Source organism: Oncorhynchus masou, unplaced genomic scaffold (genome assembly GCF_036934945.1).
Source record: "Oncorhynchus masou masou isolate Uvic2021 unplaced genomic scaffold, UVic_Omas_1.1 unplaced_scaffold_674, whole genome shotgun sequence".
In the NCBI taxonomy this organism is placed as follows: domain Eukaryota; kingdom Metazoa; phylum Chordata; class Actinopteri; order Salmoniformes; family Salmonidae; genus Oncorhynchus; species Oncorhynchus masou.
In genome coordinates, this window is record NW_027013189.1 from 137,501 (window position 1) to 157,927 (window position 20,427).

General features: G+C 43.5%; 1 pseudogene; it reads left to right on the forward strand.

Moving 5' to 3' along the window:
• Positions 1 to 20,427, forward strand: part of LOC135536874 (dachshund homolog 1-like) — a 101,483-nt pseudogene that overhangs the window by 42,988 nt on the left and 38,068 nt on the right.

Sequence of the window (20,427 nt, forward strand, 5' to 3'; positions counted from 1 at the left end):
TATACACAGTACCAGTCAGTACCAGTCAAACACTATACACAGTACCAGTCAAACACTATACACAGTACCAGTCAAACACTATACACAGTACCAGTCAGTACCAGTCAAACACTATACACAGTACCAGTCAAACATTATACACAGTACCAGTCAAACACTATACACAGTACCAGTCAAACATTATACACAGTACCAGTCAAACACTATACACAGTACCAGTCAGTACCAGTCAAACACTATACACAGTACCAGTCAAACATTATACACAGTACCAGTCAAACATTATACCCAGTACCAGTCAAACACTATACACAGTACCAGTCAAACACTATACACAGTACCAGTCAAACACTATACACAGTACCAGTCAGTACCAGTCAGTACCAGTCAAACACTATACACAGTACCAGTCAGAAACACTATGCACAGTACCAGTCAAACACTATACACAGTACCAGTCAAACACTATGCACAGTACCAGTCAAACATTATACACAGTACCAGTCAAACACTATACACAGTACCAGTCAGTACCAGTCAAACACTATACACAGTACCAGTCAAACACTATGCACAGTACCAGTCAAACACTATACCCAGTACCAGTCAAACACTATACACAGTACCAGTCAGTACCAGTCAAACACTATACCCAGTACCAGTCAAACACTATACACAGTACCAGTCAGTACCAGTCAAACACTATACACAGTACCAGTCAGTACCAGTCAAACACTATACCCAGTACCAGTCAAACACTATACACAGTACCAGTCAAACACTATACACAGTACCAGTCAGTACCAGTCAGTACCAGTCAAACACTATACACAGTACCAGTCAAACACTATACCCAGTACCAGTCAAACACTATACACAGTACCAGTCAAACACTATACACAGTACCAGTCAAACACTATACACAGTACCAGTCAAACACTATACACAGTACCAGTCAGTACCAGTCAGTACCAGTCAAACACTATACACAGTACCAGTCAAACACTATACCCAGTACCAGTCAAACACTATACACAGTACCAGTCAAACACTATACACAGTACCAGTCAAACACTATACACAGTACCAGTCAGTACCAGTCAAACACTATACACAGTACCAGTCAAACACTATACACAGTACCAGTCAAACACTATACACAGTACCAGTCAGTACCAGTCAAACACTATACACAGTACCAGTCAAACACTATACACAGTACCAGTCAAACACTATACACAGTACCAGTCAAACACTATACACAGTACCAGTCAGTACCAGTCAAACATTATACACAGTACCAGTCAAACATTATACACAGTACCAGTCAAACACTATACACAGTACCAGTCAAACACTATGCACAGTACCAGTCAAACATTATACACAGTACCAGTCAAACACTATACACAGTACCAGTCAGTACCAGTCAAACACTATACACAGTACCAGTCAAACACTATACACAGTACCAGTCAAACACTATACACAGTACCAGTCAGTACCAGTCAAACACTATACACAGTACCAGTCAAACACTATACACAGTACCAGTCAGTACCAGTCAAACACTATACACAGTACCAGTCAAACACTATACACAGTACCAGTCAAACACTATGCACAGTACCAGTCAAACATTATACACAGTACCAGTCAAACACTATACCCAGTACCAGTCAAACACTATGCACAGTACCAGTCAAACACTATACCCAGTACCAGTCAAACACTATGCACAGTACCAGTCAGTACCAGTCAGTACCAGTCAGTACCAGTCAAACACTATACCCAGTACCAGTCAAACACTATACCCAGTACCAGTCAAACACTATGCACAGTACCAGTCAAACATTATACACAGTACCAGTCAAACACTATACCCAGTACCAGTCAAACACTATGCACAGTACCAGTCAAACACTATACCCAGTACCAGTCAAACACTATGCACAGTACCAGTCAGTACCAGTCAGTACCAGTCAGTACCAGTCAAACACTATACCCAGTACCAGTCAAACACTATACCCAGTACCAGTCAAACACTATACCCAGTACCAGTCAAACACTATACCCAGTACCAGTCAAACACTATACCCAGTACCAGTCAGTACCAGTCAAACACTATAACCAGTACCAGTCAGTACCAGTCAGTACCAGTCAAACACTATACACAGTACCAGTCAAACACTATACACAGTACCAGTCAGTACCAGTCAGTACCAGTCAAACACTATACCCAGTACCAGTCAGTACCAGTCAGTACCAGTCAAACACTATACCCAGTACCAGTCAGTACCAGTCAGTACCAGTCAAACACTATACCCAGTACCAGTCAAACACTATGCACAGTACCAGTCAGTACCAGTCAGTACCAGTCAAACACTATACACAGTACCAGTCAAACACTATGCACAGTACCAGTCAGTACCAGTCAGTACCAGTCAAACACTATACACAGTACCAGTCAAACACTATACACAGTACCAGTCAAACACTATACACAGTACCAGTCAAACACTATGCACAGTACCAGTCAAACACTATGCACAGTACCAGTCAAACACTATACCCAATACCAGTCAAACACTATACACAGTACCAGTCAGTACCAGTCAAACACTATACACAGTACCAGTCAAACACTATACACAGTACCAGTCAGTACCAGTCAAACACTATACACAGTACCAGTCAAACATTATGCACAGTACCAGTCAAACACTATGCACAGTACCAGTCAAACATTATACACAGTACCAGTCAAACACTATACACAGTACCAGTCAAACACTATGCACAGTACCAGTCAAACATTATACACAGTACCAGTCAAACATTATACACAGTACCAGTCAGTACCAGTCAGTACCAGTCAAACACTATACCCAGTACCAGTCAAACATTATACACAGTACCAGTCAAACACTATACCCAGTACCAGTCAAACATTATACACAGTACCAGTCAGTACCAGTCAGTACCAGTCAAACACTATACCCAGTACCAGTCAAACACTATGCACAGTACCAGTCAAACATTATACACAGTACCAGTCAAACATTATACACAGTACCAGTCAAACACTATACACAGTACCAGTCAGTACCAGTCAAACACTATACACAGTACCAGTCAAACATTATACACAGTACCAGTCAAACACTATACACAGTACCAGTCAGTACCAGTCAAACACTATGCACAGTACCAGTCAAACACTATACCCAGTACCAGTCAAACACTATACACAGTACCAGTCAAACATTATACACAGTACCAGTCAAACACTATACACAGTACCAGTCAGTACCAGTCAAACACTATACACAGTACCAGTCAGTACCAGTCAGTACCAGTCAGTACCAGTCAAACACTATACACAGTACCAGTCAAACACTATACCCAGTACCAGTCAAACACTATGCACAGTACCAGTCAGTACCAGTCAGTACCAGTCAAACACTATACACAGTACCAGTCAAACACTATGCACAGTACCAGTCAGTACCAGTCAGTACCAGTCAGTACCAGTCAAACACTATACACAGTACCAGTCAAACACTATGCACAGTACCAGTCAGTACCAGTCAGTACCAGTCAAACACTATACACAGTACCAGTCAAACACTATGCACAGTACCAGTCAGTACCAGTCAGTACCAGTCAAACACTATACACAGTACCAGTCAAACACTATACACAGTACCAGTCAAACACTATGCACAGTACCAGTCAAACACTATGCACAGTACCAGTCAAACATTATACACAGTACCAGTCAAAAGTTTGGACACTCCTACTCATTCCAGGACTGTTGTTTTTAGTGAAGACATCAGAAACTATGAAATAGCACATATGGAATCATGTTGTAACCAAAAAAGTGTTAAACAAATCAAAATATATTTTATATTTGGGATTCTACAAAGGAGCCTATGTGTTATTTCATAGTTCTGATGTCTGTATGGGTTATGAATGCAGTATGAATGGGTTATGAATGCAGTATGTATGGGTTATGAATGGAATATGTATGGGTTATGAATATATATCCCATTTAGCAGACGCTTTTGTCCAAAGCGACTTACAAGTCGGCTGGGGCCACTACTTTTACATATGGGTGGTCCCAGCGGGAATCGAACCCACGACGCTTGGCGTTGCAAGCGCCATGCTCTACCGACTGAGCCACACAGGACCCTGAATGCAGTATGTATGGGTTATGAATGCAGTATGTACGGGTTATGAATGCAGTATGTATGGGTTATGAATGCAGTATGTATGGATTATGAATGCAGTATGTATGGGTTATGAATGCAATATGTATGGATTATGAATGGAATATGTATGGGTTATGAATGCAGTATGTATAGGTTATGAATGCAGTATGTATGGGTTATGAATGCAGTATGTATGGGTTATGAATGCAGTATGTATGGGTTATGAATGCAGTATGTATGGGTTATGAATGCAGTATGAATGGGTTATGAATGCAGTATGTATGGATTATGAATGCAGTATGAATGGGTTATGAATGCAGTATGTATGGATTATGAATGCAGTATGTATGGGTTATGAATGCAGTATGTATGGGTTATGAATGCAATATGTATGGATTATGAATGCAGTATGTATGGGTTATGAATGCAGTATGTATGGGTTATGAATGCAGTATGTATGGGTTATGAATGCAGTATGTACTGCTTATGAATGCAGTATGTATGGGTTATGAATGCAGTATGTATGGGTTATGAATGCAGTATGTATGGGTTATGAATGCAGTATGTATGGGTTATGAATGCAGTATGCATGTGTTATTAATGCAGTATGTATGGGTTATGAATGCAGTATGTATGGGTTATGAATGCAGTATGTATGGGTTATGAATGCAGTATGTATGGGTTATGAATGCAGTATGCATGTGTTATTAATGCAGTATGTATGGGTTATGAATGCAGTATGTATGGGTTATGAATACAGTATCTATGGGTTATGAATGCAGTATGCATGTGTTATTAATGCAGTATGTATGGGTTATGAATGCAGTATGTATGGGTTATGAATACAGTATGTATGGGTTATGAATGCAGTATGTATGGGTTATGAATGCAGTATGTATGGGTTATGAATGCAGTATGTATGGGTTATGAATGCAGTATGAATGGGTTATGAATGCAGTATGTATGGGTTATGAATGCAGTATGTATGGGTTATGAATGCAGTATGAATGGGTTTTGAATGCAGTATGTATGGGTTATGAATGGAATATGTATGGGTTATGAATATATATCCCATTTAGCAGACGCTTTTGTCCAAAGCGACTTACAAGTCGGCTGGGGCCACTACTTTTACATATGGGTGGTCCCAGCGGGAATCGAACCCACGACGCTTGGCGTTGCAAGCGCCATGCTCTACCGACTGAGCCACACAGGACCCTGAATGCAGTATGTATGGGTTATGAATGGAATATGTATGGGTTATGAATGCAGTATGTATGGGTTATGAATGCAGTATGTATGGATTATGAATGCAGTATGTATGGGTTATGAATGCAATATGTATGGATTATGAATGGAATATGTATGGGTTATGAATGCAGTATGTATAGGTTATGAATGCAGTATGTATGGGTTATGAATGCAGTATGTATGGGTTATGAATGCAGTATGTATGGGTTATGAATGCAGTATGTATGGGTTATGAATGCAGTATGTATGGGTTATGAATGCAGTATGAATGGGTTATGAATGCAGTATGTATGGATTATGAATGCAGTATGTATGGGTTATGAATGCAATATGTATGGATTATGAATGGAGTATGTATGGGTTATGAATGCAGTATGTATGGGTTATGAATGCAGTATGTATGGGTTATGAATGCAGTATGTACTGCTTATGAATGCAGTATGTATGGGTTATGAATGCAGTATGTATGGGTTATGAATGCAGTATGTATGGGTTATGAATGCAGTATGTATGGGTTATGAATGCAGTATGCATGTGTTATTAATGCAGTATGTATGGGTTATGAATGCAGTATGTATGGGTTATGAATACAGTATGTATGGGTTATGAATGCAGTATGTATGGGTTATGAATGCAGTATGTATGGGTTATGAATGCAGTATGTATGGGTTATGAATGCAGTATGTATGGGTCATGAATGCAGTATGTATGGGTTATGAATGCAGTATGTATGGGTTACAAATGCTGTATGTATGGGTTACGAATGCATTATGTATGGGTTACGAATGCAGTATGTATGGGTTATGAATGCAGTATGTATGGGTCATGAATGCAGTATGTATGGGTTATGAATGCAGTATGTATCGGTCATGAATGCCGTATGTTTGGGTCATGAATGCAGTATGTATGGGTTATGAATGCAGTATGTATGGGTTATGAATGCAGTATGTATGGGTTACGAATGCAGTATGTATGGGTTACGAATGCAGTATGTATGGGTTATGGATGCAGTATGTATGGGTTATGAATGCAGTATGAATGGGTTATGAATGCAGTATGTATGGGTTATGAATGCAGTATGTATGGGTTATGAATGCAGTATGTATGGGTCATGAATGTGTTATGACGCTGTTATGAAGGTAGCCTTCTAAGATTTAGTCCATGTTGGTGTATGAGTGAGGGTTGCGAGTAACGTTAACTTCCTTTAACAGAGACCACCTGTCCTTCTGCCTCTGGGACTGAACTGGCAATACAACAGCTTCACCTGAAACACAAATCAAATGTATTGATATAGCCCTTCGTACAACAGCTTCATCTGAAACACAAATCAAATGTATTGATATTGCCCTTCGTACAACAGCTTCACCTGAAACACAAATCAAATGTATTGATATAGCCCTTCGTACAACAGCTTCATCTGAAACACAAATCAAATGTATTGATATAGCCCTTCGTACAACAGCTTCACCTGAAACACAAATCAAATGTATTGATATAGCCCTTCGTACAACAGCTTCATCTGAAACACAAATCAAATGTATTGATATTGCCCTTCGTACAACAGCTTCACCTGAAACACAAATCAAATGTATTGATATAGCCCTTCGTACAACAGCTTCACCTGAAACACAAATCAAATGTATTGATATAGCCCTTCGTACAACAGCTTCACCTGAAACACAAATCAAATGTATTGATATAGCCCTTCGTACAACAGCTTCATCTGAAACACAAATCAAATGTATTGATATAGCCCTTCGTACAACAGCTTCACCTGAAACACAAATCAAATGTATTTTTTTAACCTTTATTTAACTAGGCAAGTCAGTTAAGAACAAATTCTTATTTTCAATGACGGCCTAGGAACAGTGGGTTAACTGCCTGTTCAGGGGCAGAACGACAGATTTTGTACCTTGTCAGCTCGGGGATTTGAACTTGCAACCTTTCGGTTACTAGTCCAATGCTCTAACCACTAGGCTACCCTGCCGCCCCATATTGATATAGCCCTTGTACAACAGCTTCACCTGAAACAGAACAGAATGTCTAACAAGGAAAAGAAGAAATCAATAGTGTTCTCTGTAGTTTAGGATCTTGAACTCAAACGATAACTGTGTATTGATTTGGTGCAGGATTCCATCTATTGGCTGGTTACAACACCATCAGTATGTTGAGACAGACGACAGGGATGATCAAAGCCTGAACAGAATCACAAACCAACCTGGTTTATGACGTGGCTTAAGAACAGAGAGTGTGTGTGTGTGTTTGCATGTGTCAGCACAGGTAGAATTGAAGAGACGATCAGTAAGAGAAACCAGTTAACTACAGATCTCCTTCAGCCCACTATATGTTTTGTATCTTTATTTAACTAGGCGAGTCAGTTGAGAACAAATTCTTATTTACAATGACGGTCTACCCCTGGCCAAATCCGGACGACACTGGGACAGTTGTGCGCCACCCTATTCGACTCCCAGTCACGGCCGGATTTGATACAGCCTGGATTCGAACGAGATACTGCAGTGACGCCTCTTGCACTGAGATGCAGTGTCTTAGATCGCTGCACCACTCAGGAGCGCAGTAAGATAAACAGTAAGATACAGTAAGATAAACCAGTAAACTAGTTTTAAATACAGATGTCTCCTTCAGCCTGCTGTATTACAGTAAGATATTACAGTAAGATAAACCAGTAAACTAGTTTTAAATACAGATGTCTCCTTCAGCCTGCTGTATTACAGTAAGATATTACAGTAAGATAAACCAGTAAACTAGTTTTAAATACAGATGTCTCCTTCAGCCTGCTGTATTACAGTAAGATATTACAGTAAGATAAACCAGTAAACTAGTTTTAAATAGCTAACAATGGAGAGAAGGACCATGTGCGTCACCGGTTGGCTTCAAAGTTCAAAGTTAACTAACTGAGCCAGTAACACACACACACACACACACACACACACACACACACACACACACACACACACACACACACACACACACACACACACACACACACACACACACACACACACACACACACACACACACAGCTGTTATCTCTTTCTGGGTGCTGATCTTTAATTAGTCTGTTGACATCCTTTCTAAAAACAGACCCTCTGTGAAAAGATACGCTGTGTGTGTGTTTCTCGATGTGTTTACTTGTGTGTGTGTGTGTGTGTGTGTGTGTGTGTGTGTGTGTGTGTGTGTGTGTGTGTGTGTGTGTGTGTGTGTGCCTCTGCAGAGTTTCAGTGTAAGGTGTAAGGAAAATGGCAGTAGATCTCTAGAGATCCATTTGGTCACCTCCCCCATTATACTGTATGATGAATTCCTCCATCTGTATTCACCTCCTCCATTATACTGTATGCTGAATTCCTCCATCTGTATTCACCTCCTCCATTATACTGTATGCTGAATTCCTCCATCTGTATTCACCTCCTCCATTATACTGTATGATGAATTCCTCCATCTGTATTCACCTCCTCCATTATACTGTATGATGAATTCCTCCATCTGTATTCACCTCCTCCATTATACTGTATACTGAATTCCTCCATCTGTATTCACCTCCTCCATTATACTGTATGCGGAATTCCTCCATCTGTATTCACCTCCTCCATTATACTGTATGATGAATTCCTCCATCTGTATTCACCTCCTCCATTATACTGTATCCTGAATTCCTCCATCTGTATTCACCTCCTCCATTATACTGTATGCTGAATTCCTCCATCTGTATTCACCTCCTCCATTATACTGTATGCTGAATTCCTCCATCTGTATTCACCTCCTCCATTATACTATATGATGAATTCCTCCATCTTTATTCACCTCCTCCATTATACTGTATGATGAATTCCTCCATCTGTATTCACCTACTCCATTATACTGTATGCTGAATTCCTCCATCTGTATTCACCTCCTCCATTATACTGTATGCTGAATTCCTCCATCTGTATTCACCTCCTCCATTATACTGTATGATGAATTCCTCCATCTGTATTCACCTCCTCCATTATACTGTATGCTGAATTCCTCCATCTGTATTCACCTCCTCCATTATACTGTATACTGAATTCCTCCACTGGTTGCCGTTTCTTGTGGCAACCGGTCACAAATCTTGTTTCTGGGATGGCACACTGTGTGGTATTTCACCCAGTAGATATGGGAGTTTATCAACATTGGATTTGTTTTCGAATTCTTTGTGGATCTGTGTAATCTGAGGGAAATATGTCTCTCTAATATGGTCATACATTGGGCAGGAGGTTCGGAAGTGCAGCTCAGTTTCCACCTCATTTTGTGGGCAGTGAGCACATAGCCTGTCTTCTCTTGAGAGCCATGTCTGCCTATGGCGGCCTTTCTCTATAGCAAGGCTTTGCTCACAGAGTCTGTACATAGTCAAAGCTTTCCTTAAGTTTGGGGTCAGGTATTCTGCCACTGTGTACTCTCTGTTTAGGGCCAAACAGCATTCTAGTTTGCGCTGTTTTTTTGTTAATTCTTTCCTGTGTCAAGTAATTATCTTTTTGTTTTCTCATGATTTGATTGGGTATAATTGTGTTACTGTCCTGGGGCTCTGTGGGGTGTGTTTGTGTTTGTGAACAGAGCCCCAGGACCAGCTTGCTTAGTAGGAGACTCTTCTCCAGGTTCATCTCTCTGTAGGTGATGGCTTTATTATGGAAGGTTTGGGAATCGCTTCCTTTTAGGTGGTTGTAGAATTTAACAGCTCTTTTCTGGATTTTGATCATTAGTGGGTATCGGCCTAATTCTGCTCTGCATGTATTATTTGGTGTTTTACGTTGTACACAGAGGTTATTTTTGCAGATTTCTGCAGGCAGAGTCTCAATTTGGTGTTTGTCACATTTTGTGAATCTATCTCTCTCTGTGTGTGTGTGTGTGTGTGTGTGTGTGTGTGTCTCTCTCTGTGTTTGTGTTAGTCTCTCTCTCTCTCTGTGTGTGTGTGTCAGGTTTAATCTAATAAAGGCTCATGTGACCTTTAGAAAGAGAAGATCAGACATAATCTGAAAAGACAGCAACACAATGGCACAAATACCATCTATGATTAATTACTGTGTGTGTGTGTGTGTGTGTGTGTGTGTGTATGTGTGTGTCTCAGAGCGTGTACTACACAATAGACTAGTACCGTTTAATGCCTCCTTCAATCAACAGTGGGGATGTCACTTGGCTAGCACTTACTCACTTAAACACAATCTCTTCAAAAAGGGGCTCTCTGTGTGTCACTGAATTCCACTACCTCCACCTTTCTCTCTCCCTCTCTATGTCTCCATCTGTCTCCCGGTTCCACACCGCTAGCTGTCATGTGTGGCAGAGGTTGGGGAATCATTTACATTTGTTCAGTTTCTTTCTTATGGAATAATCTGTAGGAGGATGTGTTCAAGCCAAGTGTTCAGACACAAACCTTAGACACCAGTTTCTTGCCAATGATTTTGCCGGAACTGAAATATCATTTTCATATCACCAGGCATTCCCCATTTTGATCCGTCTCTACCCCTGATGGAGGTAGCTGCTGCCTAATGCTCCAACCTGGACTCAGGGGCTGACGTAACATAGTAAACATAAATTCAGTACACCTCAATTAGTAATGGTATTTATTAATTTGTGGACATCTATCATCCATAATGTATGTATAATGTAATGTATAATGTATGTTACAAAATGCATTCATTCATATGATATGTTGCGAATTGCAATTCACACAATATAATATGTTACAAATTTGCAAATGGTTTGATATATTACTAATTCCAATTTGTTGTGGCTAATGTTAGCAAGGTGGCTAGGTGCCAAATGCTAATGTTAGCTAGGTGGCAAATGTTAGCTAGGCTAGGGGTTAGGCTTAGGACTTAGGTTAAAGGGTTAGGGGAAGGGTTAGCTAACATGCTAAGTAGTTGAAAAGTAGCTACAAAGTAGTAAGTAGTTGCAAAGTTGCTAATTAGCTAAAATGCTACAGTTGTCCATGATGAGATTCGAACATGAAACCTTTGGGTTGCTAGATGTTTGCGTTTTACGCCTACCGTAACTAACCACCCTATTTTTGTTTATGCTTTTTGCCTTATGGAACCATACCAAACGTGACATATCATACTAATCTACCACTACCACCTGTGTTGATGGTTCTGACCCACTACCAACTGTGTTGATGGTTCTGATCCACTACCACCTGTGTTGATGGTTCTGCCCCACTACCACCTGTGTTGATGGTTCTGCCCCACTACCACCTGGGTTGATGGTTCTGCCCCACTACCACCTGTGTTGATGGTTCTGACCCACTACCACCTGTGTTGATGGTTCTGCCCCACTACCATCTGTGTGTCACAGGAGGTTGTTGACACCTTAATTGGGGAGGACATGTTCGTGGTAATGACTGGATCTGAATCAGTGGAATGGTATCAAATACATCAAACACATGGTTTCCATGGTTTCCAGGTGTTTGATAACATTCCATTCGCTCCGTTCCAGCCATTATGATGAGCCGTCCTCCTCTCTGCAGCCTCCACTGCTGTGTGTGTTTTGTTTGTGTCGTTACCATAAGCGATAAAACAATGTTAAACGTTAACCATTGTTAATTATAGGGTGAGCTGCACAATGAACAAACACAAAGCATTTGGCCTGTTTTTCCATAAAGCCACCCACTTCCTCCTCGCGGATGTCTAAATCGCTACAAACACACACATACACACACGCACATTCTTACACACACACACACACACACACACACACACACACACACACACACACACACACACACACACACACACACACACACACACACATTCTTACACACACACACACACACACACAAACACACACACATTCATACACACAACACATGAACGACATTAACTGAGCAGCCATTAGCACCTTAATGTGGGAAAGAGAAGGCCGTCACCAGTCAAACGCTGAGGTTTCTTTAGGGAATCTACAACATACCTACAAGGTTTTGTACAGAGCATTCAGGAAGTATTCAGACTCCTTCCCCTTTCCCACACTTTCTTACGTTACAGCCTTTTTCTGAAATGGATTAAATATTTTTTTTTCTCTCATCAATCTACACACAATATCCCATCATGACAAAGCGGAAACAGGTTTTTAGAAATTTATGAAAATGTATAGCAAATTATAAACAGAAATACCTTATTTACATTTTTTATTTTATTTTTCCTTTATTTAACTAGGCAAGTCAGTTAAGAACAAATTCTTATTTTCAACGACGGCCTAGGAACAGTGGGCAGAACGACAGATTTGTACCTTGTCAGCTCGGGGGTTTGAACTTGCAACCTTCCGGTTCCTAGTCCAATGCTAGTCCAACGCTCTAACCACTAGGCTACAGTACCAGTCAACAGTTTGGACACACCGACTCATTCAAGGGTTTCTATTTATGTTCTTTACTATTTTCTACATTCTAGACAAATAGTGAAGACATCAAAACTATGAAATAACACATATGTAATCATGTAGTAACCAAAAAAGTGTTAAACAAATCAAAATATATTTTAGATTCTTCAAAGTAGCCACCCTTTGCCTTCAAATCAAATCAAATGTATATATATCGCCCTTTGTACATCAACTGATGTCACAAAGTGCTGTACAGAAACCCAGCCTAAAACCCCAAACAGCAAGCAATGCAGGTGTAGAAGCACGGTGGCTAGGAAAAACTCCCTAGAAAGGCCGAGGAGAGAGAAAGAAAGAGAGAATTAGAGAACGCACACTTAGATTCACACAGGACACCGAATAGGACAGGAGAAGTACTCCAGATATAACAAACTGACCCTAGCCCCCCGACACATAAACTACTGCAGCATAAATACTGGAGGCTGAGACAGGAGGGGTCAGGAGACACTGTGGCCCCATCCGAGGACACTCCCGGACAGGGCCAAACAGGAAGGATATAACCCCACCCACTTTGCCAAAGCCCCCACACCACTAGAGGGATATCTTCAACCACCAACTTACCATCCTGAGACAAGGCTGAGTATATCCCACAAAGGGGAGGCGCCAACCCAGACAGGATGACCACATCAGTGAATCAATCCACTCAGGTGACGCACCCCTTCCAGGGACGGCATGAGAGAGCCCCAGTAAGCCAGTGACTCAGCCCCTGTAATAGGGTTAGAGGCAGAGAATCCCAGTGGAAAGAGGGGAACCCGCCAGGCAGAGACAGCAAGGGTGGTTCGTTGCTCCAGAGCCTTTCCGTTCACCTTCCCACTCCTGGGCCAGATTACACTCAATCATATGACCCACTGAAGAGATGAGTCTTCAGTAAAGACTTAAAGGTTGAGACCGAGTCTGCGTCTCTGACATGGGTAGGCAGACCGTTCCATAAAAATGGAGCCCTATAGGAGAAAGCCCTGCCTCCAGCTGTTTGCTTAGAAATTCTAGGGACAATTAGGAGGCCTGCGTCTTGTGACTGTAGCGTACGTGTAGGTATGTACGGCAGGACCAAATCAGAGAGATAGGTAGGAGCAAGCCCATGTAATGCTTTGTAGGTGAGCAGTAAAACCTTGAAATCAGCCCTTGCTTTGACAGGAAGCCAGTGTAGGGAGGCTAGCACTGGAGTAATATGATCAAATTTTTGGGTTCTCGTCAGGATTCTAGCAGCCATATTTAGCACTAACTGAAGTTTATTTTGTGCTTTATCCGGGTAGCCGGAAAGTAGAGCATTGCAGTAGTCTAACCAAGAAGTGACAAAAGCATGGATTAATTTTTCTGCATCATTTTTGGACAGATGACTGCTTTGCACACTCTTGGCATTCTCTCAACCAACTTCACCTGGAATGCTTTTCCAACAGTCTTGAAGGAGTTCCCACATATGCTGGGCAGTTGTTGGCTGCTTTTCCTTCACTCTGCGGTCCAACTCATCCCAAACCATCTCAATTGGGTTGAGGTCGGGTGATTGTGGAGGAGGCCAGGTCATCTGATGCAGCACTCTATCACTCTCCTTCTTGGTCAAATAGCCCTCACACAGCCTGGAGGTGTGTTGGGTCATTGTCCTGTTGAAAAACAAATGAAAGTCCCACTAAGCTCAAACCAGATGGGATGGCGTATCGCTGCAGAATGCTGTGGTAGCCATGCTTGTTAAGTGTGCCTTTGAATTCAAAATAAATCAGTGTCACCAGCAAAGCACCCTCACACCTCTTCCTCCATGCTTCACGGTGGGAACCACACATGCGGAGATCATCTGTTCCACAAAGACACGGCAGTTGGAACCAAAAATCTCAAATTTGGTCTCATTGCTCGTGTTTCTTGGCTCAAGCAAGTCTCTTCTTCTTATTGGTGCCCTTTAGTAGTGGCTTCTTTGCAGACATTTGACCATAAAGCCTGATTCATGTCTCCTCTGAACAGATGATGTTGAGATGTGTCTGTTACTTGAACTCTGCAAAGTATTTATTTGGGCTGCAATTTCTGAGGCTGGTAACTCTCATGAACTTATCCTCTGCAGCAGAGGTAACTCTAATGAACTTATCCTCTGCAGCAGAGGTAACTCTAACCTAACTTATCCTCTACAGCAGAGGTAACTCTCATGAACTTATCCTCTGCAGCAGAGGTAACTCTAATGAACTTATCCTCTGCAGCAGAGGTAACTCTAATGAACTTATCCTCTGCAGCAGAGGTAACTCTAATGAACTTATCCTCTGCAGCAGAGGTAACTCTAATGAACTTATCCTCTGCAGCAGAGGTAACTCTAATGAACTTATCCTCTGCAGCAGAGGTAACTCTAATGAACTTATCCTCTGCAGCAGAGGTAACTCTAATGAACTTATCCTCTGCAGCAGAGGTAACTCTAATGAACTTATCCTCTGCAGCAGAGGTAACTCTAATGAACTTATCCTCTACAGTAGAGGTAACTCTGGGTCTTCCTTTCCTGTGGTGGTCCTCATGAGAGCCAGTTCCATCATAGCACGTGATGGTTTTTGCGACTGCACTTGAAGAAACGTTCAAAGTTCTTGAAATGTTATGTATTGACTGACCTTTATGTCTTAAAGTAATGATGGACTGTTGTTTCTCTTTGCTTATTTGAGCTGTTCTTGCCATAATATAGACTCGGTCTTTTACCAAATGGGGCTATCTTCTGTATACCAACCCTACCTTGTCACAACACAACTGATTGGCTCAAACACATTAAGAAGGAAAGAAATTCCACAAATGAACTTTTAACAAGGCACACCTGTTAATGGAAATGCATTCCAGGTGACTACCTCATGAAGCTGGTTGAGAGAATGCAAAGCTGTCATCAAGGCAAAGGGTGGCTACTTAGAAGAATATAAAATATATTTTGATTTGTTTAACACTTTTTGGTTTACGAGATGATTCCATGTGTTATTTCATAGTTTTGATGTCTTCGCTATTATTCTACAATGTAGAAAATAGGAAATAAAAATAAAATAAAAAACTGGGGTGGGTGTGTCCAAACTTTTGACTGGTACTGTAAGTATTCAGACCCTTTGCTATGAGATGCACGAAGGGGACCAAGAACCCAATGGTCACTCTGACAGAACTCCAGAGTTCCTCTGCGGAGATGGGAGAACCTTCCAGAAGGGCAACCATCCCTGCAGCCCTCCAACAATCAGGCCTTTATGGTCGAGGGGTCCAGACGGAAGCCACTCCTCAGCAAAAGGCACATGACAGCCCGCTTGGAGTTTGCCAAAACGCACCTAAAGGACACTCAGACCATGAGAAACAAGATTCTCTGGTCTGATGAAACCATGAGTGAACTCTTTGGCCTGAATGCCAAGTGTCACTTCTGGAGGAAACCTGGCACCATCCATACTGTGAAGCATGGTGGTGGTAGCATCATGCTGTGGGGATGTTTTTCACTGTCAGGGACTGGGAGACTAGTCAGGATCGAAGGAAAGATGACAAGTACAGAGAGATCCTTGATGAAAACCTGCTCCAGTGTGCTCATGACCTCAGACTGGGGCGAAGGTTCACCTTCCAACAGGACAACGATCCTAAGCACACAGCCAAGACAACGCGGGAGTGGCTTCGGGACAAGTCTCTGAATGTCCTTTAGTGGCCCAGCCAGAGCCCGGACTTGAACCTGATCGAACATCTCTGGAGAGACCTGAAAATAGCTGTGCAGCGACGCTCCCCATCCAACCTGACAGAGTTTGGATCATAAACCTTTTTGTAGTTTTTTTAAACATTATTGTCATTGTTTGTATTTCTGTTCTATAAGTTTTTATTTTATTTTTTTCTTAGATGAGCAACCATGGCGACCTTTGTTAGGGATTATGCTGAAGTTTCAAGGCCAGACATGAAGAAAATACATAATGTAATTAGCTGAGTCCTATAGCAACCAATAACCAATTCCTCCATTCCTCCAACATCCGTTCATCTCCTTCCATTCAGGAGGACAGCTTTGTTTCTATGTCTGGTCGGGTTGAGGGAGGGAGGGAGGGAGGGAGGGTGAGGGAGGGAGGGATGGGGGGTGAGGGAGGGGGGGGAGGGAGGGAGGGGGGAGGGAGGGAGGGAGGGAGGGAGGGAGGGAGGGTGAGGGGGAGGGAGGGATGGGGGGTGAGGGAGGGGGGGAGGGAGGGAGGGAGGGAGGGAGGGAGGGAGGGAGGGAGGGAGGGAGGGTGAGGGAGGGAGGGTGAGGGGAGGGAGGGATGGGGGGTGAGGGGGAGGGAGGGAGGGAGGGAGGGTGAGGGAGGGAGGGAGGGAGGGTGAGGGAGGGGGGAGGGAGGGAGGGTGAGGGAGGGAGGGAGGGAGGGGAGGAAGGGATGGGAGGGGAGGGAGGGATGGGGGGAGGGAGGGAGGGAGGGTGAGGGAGGGAGGGAGGGTGAGGAAGGGAGGGTGAGGGAGGGGGGGGGTGGGAGGGAGGGAGGGAGGGTGAGGAAGGGATGGGAGGGTGAGGGAGGGATGGGGGGAGGGAGGGAGGGAGGGTGAGGGAGGGTGAGGGAGGGGGGGGAGGGAGGGAGGGAGGGTGAGGGAGGGAGGGAGGGTGAGGAAGGGATGGGAGGGTGAGGGAGGGATGGGGGGAGGGAGGGTGAGGGAGGGAGGGATGGGGGGTGAGGGAGGGAGGGAGGGAGGGAGGGGGGAGGGAGGGTGAGGGAGGGAGGGAGGGATGGGGGTGAGGGGAGGGAGGGAGGGAGGGAGGGAGGGAGGGAGGGTGAGGGGGGAGGGAGGGAGGGAGGGAGGGAGGGGGGGGGGGGGAGGGAGGGAGGGGGTGAGGAAGGGATGGGAGGGTGAGGGAGGGATGGGGGGGGAGGGAGGGAGGGAGGGAGGGTGAGGGGGGTGAGGGAGGGGGGGGGAGGGAGGGAGGGTGAGGGAGGGAGGGATGGGGGGGTGAGGGAGGGAGGGAGGGTGAGGGAGGGAGGGATGAGGGGGGGTGAGGGAGGGTGAGGGAGGGGGGGTGGGAGGGAGGGAGGGTGAGGAAGGGATGGGAGGGTGGGGAGGGATGGGGGGAGGGAGGGAGGGAGGGTGAGGGAGGGAGGGGGAGGGAGGGAGGGAGGGTGAGGAAGGGATGGGAGGGTGAGGGAGGGAGGGTGAGGAAGGGAGGGAGGGTGAGGGAGGGTGAGGGAGGGGGGGAGGGAGGGAGGGAGGGTGAGGAAGGGATGGGGAGGTGAGGGAGGGAGGGAGGGAGGGTGAGGGAGGGAGGGGGAGAGGGTGAGGGAGGGAGGGAGGGTGAGGGAGGAGGGATGGGGGGTGAGGGAGGGAGGGATGGGGGGTGAGGAAGGGATGGGGGGGTGAGGGAGGGAGGGAGGGATGGGAGGGTGAGGAAGGGATGGGGATGAGGGAGGGATGGAGGGGGTGAGGAAGGGTCAATTGCAAAAGGCGTCCAGATGAACCACTGCACATATGTGTAATCCACCTAATTTAGTAAAAGCTTTTTCTTTTTAAAATTTCTTTCTGTTTCCATCTCTTCTTTGGGGACTTCTTTTTGTTTGCACACATTCTATTACATTTGGGACATTGTGTGGAATTTGGTCCAAGTTTCTTGTCTTTGTGTTTGGAATTACTCAGCGTTCCGTTGGCACGGCGACAGAGCAGTCATTAGCTCTCTTTTGTTTCGCTTCCTGCTTCTATTGTTTTATTTTTGGTTTTGTTTTCTTGAATGTTCAATATTTAGATTGTTCCCTTCTCTCCCATGTGGATTGGTTTATGCATCTATAAAATAGTTACATTTCAACAGCACACAGGGCTGAAATAGTGGGTCTGATGATAGACAGGGGTTCACCCCGCTATCATCCAGAAGGCGAGGTCAGTACAGGTGCATCAAAGCTGGGACCGAGAGACTGAAAAACACACACACATACACACACACACACACACACACACACACACACACACACACACACACACACACACACACCCACCCTGACAGCGCTGTATTGTTTCCGTTAGAGGGAGTAATGTTCTGGAGTCTTCTCTGAGGCCTGTCTGTTTGTCGTCACCACTTTCTACTGAGCTCCTCCAGACATCATGATATAAAGTGACAGTTGAAGGAAGACAGAAGTCTGGTGTAAATCATGAACACGTCTCCACCAGAATAATAATTAGGAATGTGGAAACATACTGTTAACCAGCACAGCATCTTTTTGGACTTGACTTTTGATTTTACTTTTACTATAACATGTGGCTTCTTCCTTTTGAGTGATCTCTCTACTAACATCTAATCTCTGTAGTAGTCTGCTAACATCTAACATCTCTGTAGTAGTCTGCTAACATCTAACATCTCTAGTAGTCTGCTAACATCTAACATCTCTAGTAGTCTGCTAACATCTAACATCTCTGTAGTAGTCTGCTAACATCTAACATCTCTAGTAGTCTGCTAACATCTAACATCTCTAGTAGTCTGCTAACATCTAACATCTCTGTAGTAGTCTGCTAACATCTAACATCTCTAGTAGTCGTCTGCTAACATCTAACATCTCTAGTCGTCTGCTAAGATCTAACATCTCTGTAGTCGTCTGCTAACATCTAACATCTCTGTAGTAGTCCGCTAACATCTAACATCTCTGTAGTAGTCTGCTAACATCTAACCACTTTCTAGTAGTCTGCTAACATCTAACATCTCTGTAGTAGTCTGCTAACATCTAACCACTTTCTAGTAGTCTGCTAACATCTAACATCTCTGTAGTAGTCTGCTAATATCTAACATCTCTAGTCTCAGCTAACATCTAACATCTCTAGTCGTCTGCTAACATCTAACATCTCTAGTCGTCTGCTAACATCTAACATCTCTGTAGTAGTCTGCTAACATCTAACATCTCTAGTAGTCTGCTAACATCTAACATCTCTAGTCGTCTACTAACATCGAACATCTCTGTAGTAGTCTGCTAACATCTAACATTTCTGTAGTAGTCTGCTAACATCTAACATCTCTAGTCGTCTGCTAACATCGAACATCTCTGTAGTAGTCTGCTAACATCTAACATCTCTCTAGTCGTCTGCTAACATCTAACATCTCTGTAGTAGTCTGCTAACATCTAACATCTCTGTAGTCGTCTGCTAACATCTAACATCTCTGTAGTAGTCTGCTAACATCTAACATCTCTCTAGTCGTCTGCTAACATCTAACATCTCTCTAGTAGTCTGCTAACATCTAACATCTCTCTAGTAGTCTGCTAACATCTAACATCTCTGTAGTAGTCTGCTAACATCTAACATCTCTAGTCGTCTGCTAACATCTAACATCTCTGTAGTAGTCTGGTAGCATCTAACATCTCTGTAGTAGTCTGGTAGCATCTAACATCTCTAGTCGTCTGCTAACATCTAACATCTCTAGTCGTCTGCTAACATCTAACATCTCTAGTCGTCTGCTAACATCTAACATCTCTGTAGTAGTCTGCTAACATCTAACATCTCTGTAGTAGTCTGCTAACATCTAACATCTCTGTAGTAGTCTGGTAGCATCTAACATCTCTAGTCATCTGCTAACATCTAACATCTCTAGTCGTCTGCTAACATCTAACATCTCTAGTCGTCTGCTAACATCTAACATCTCTGTAGTAGTCTG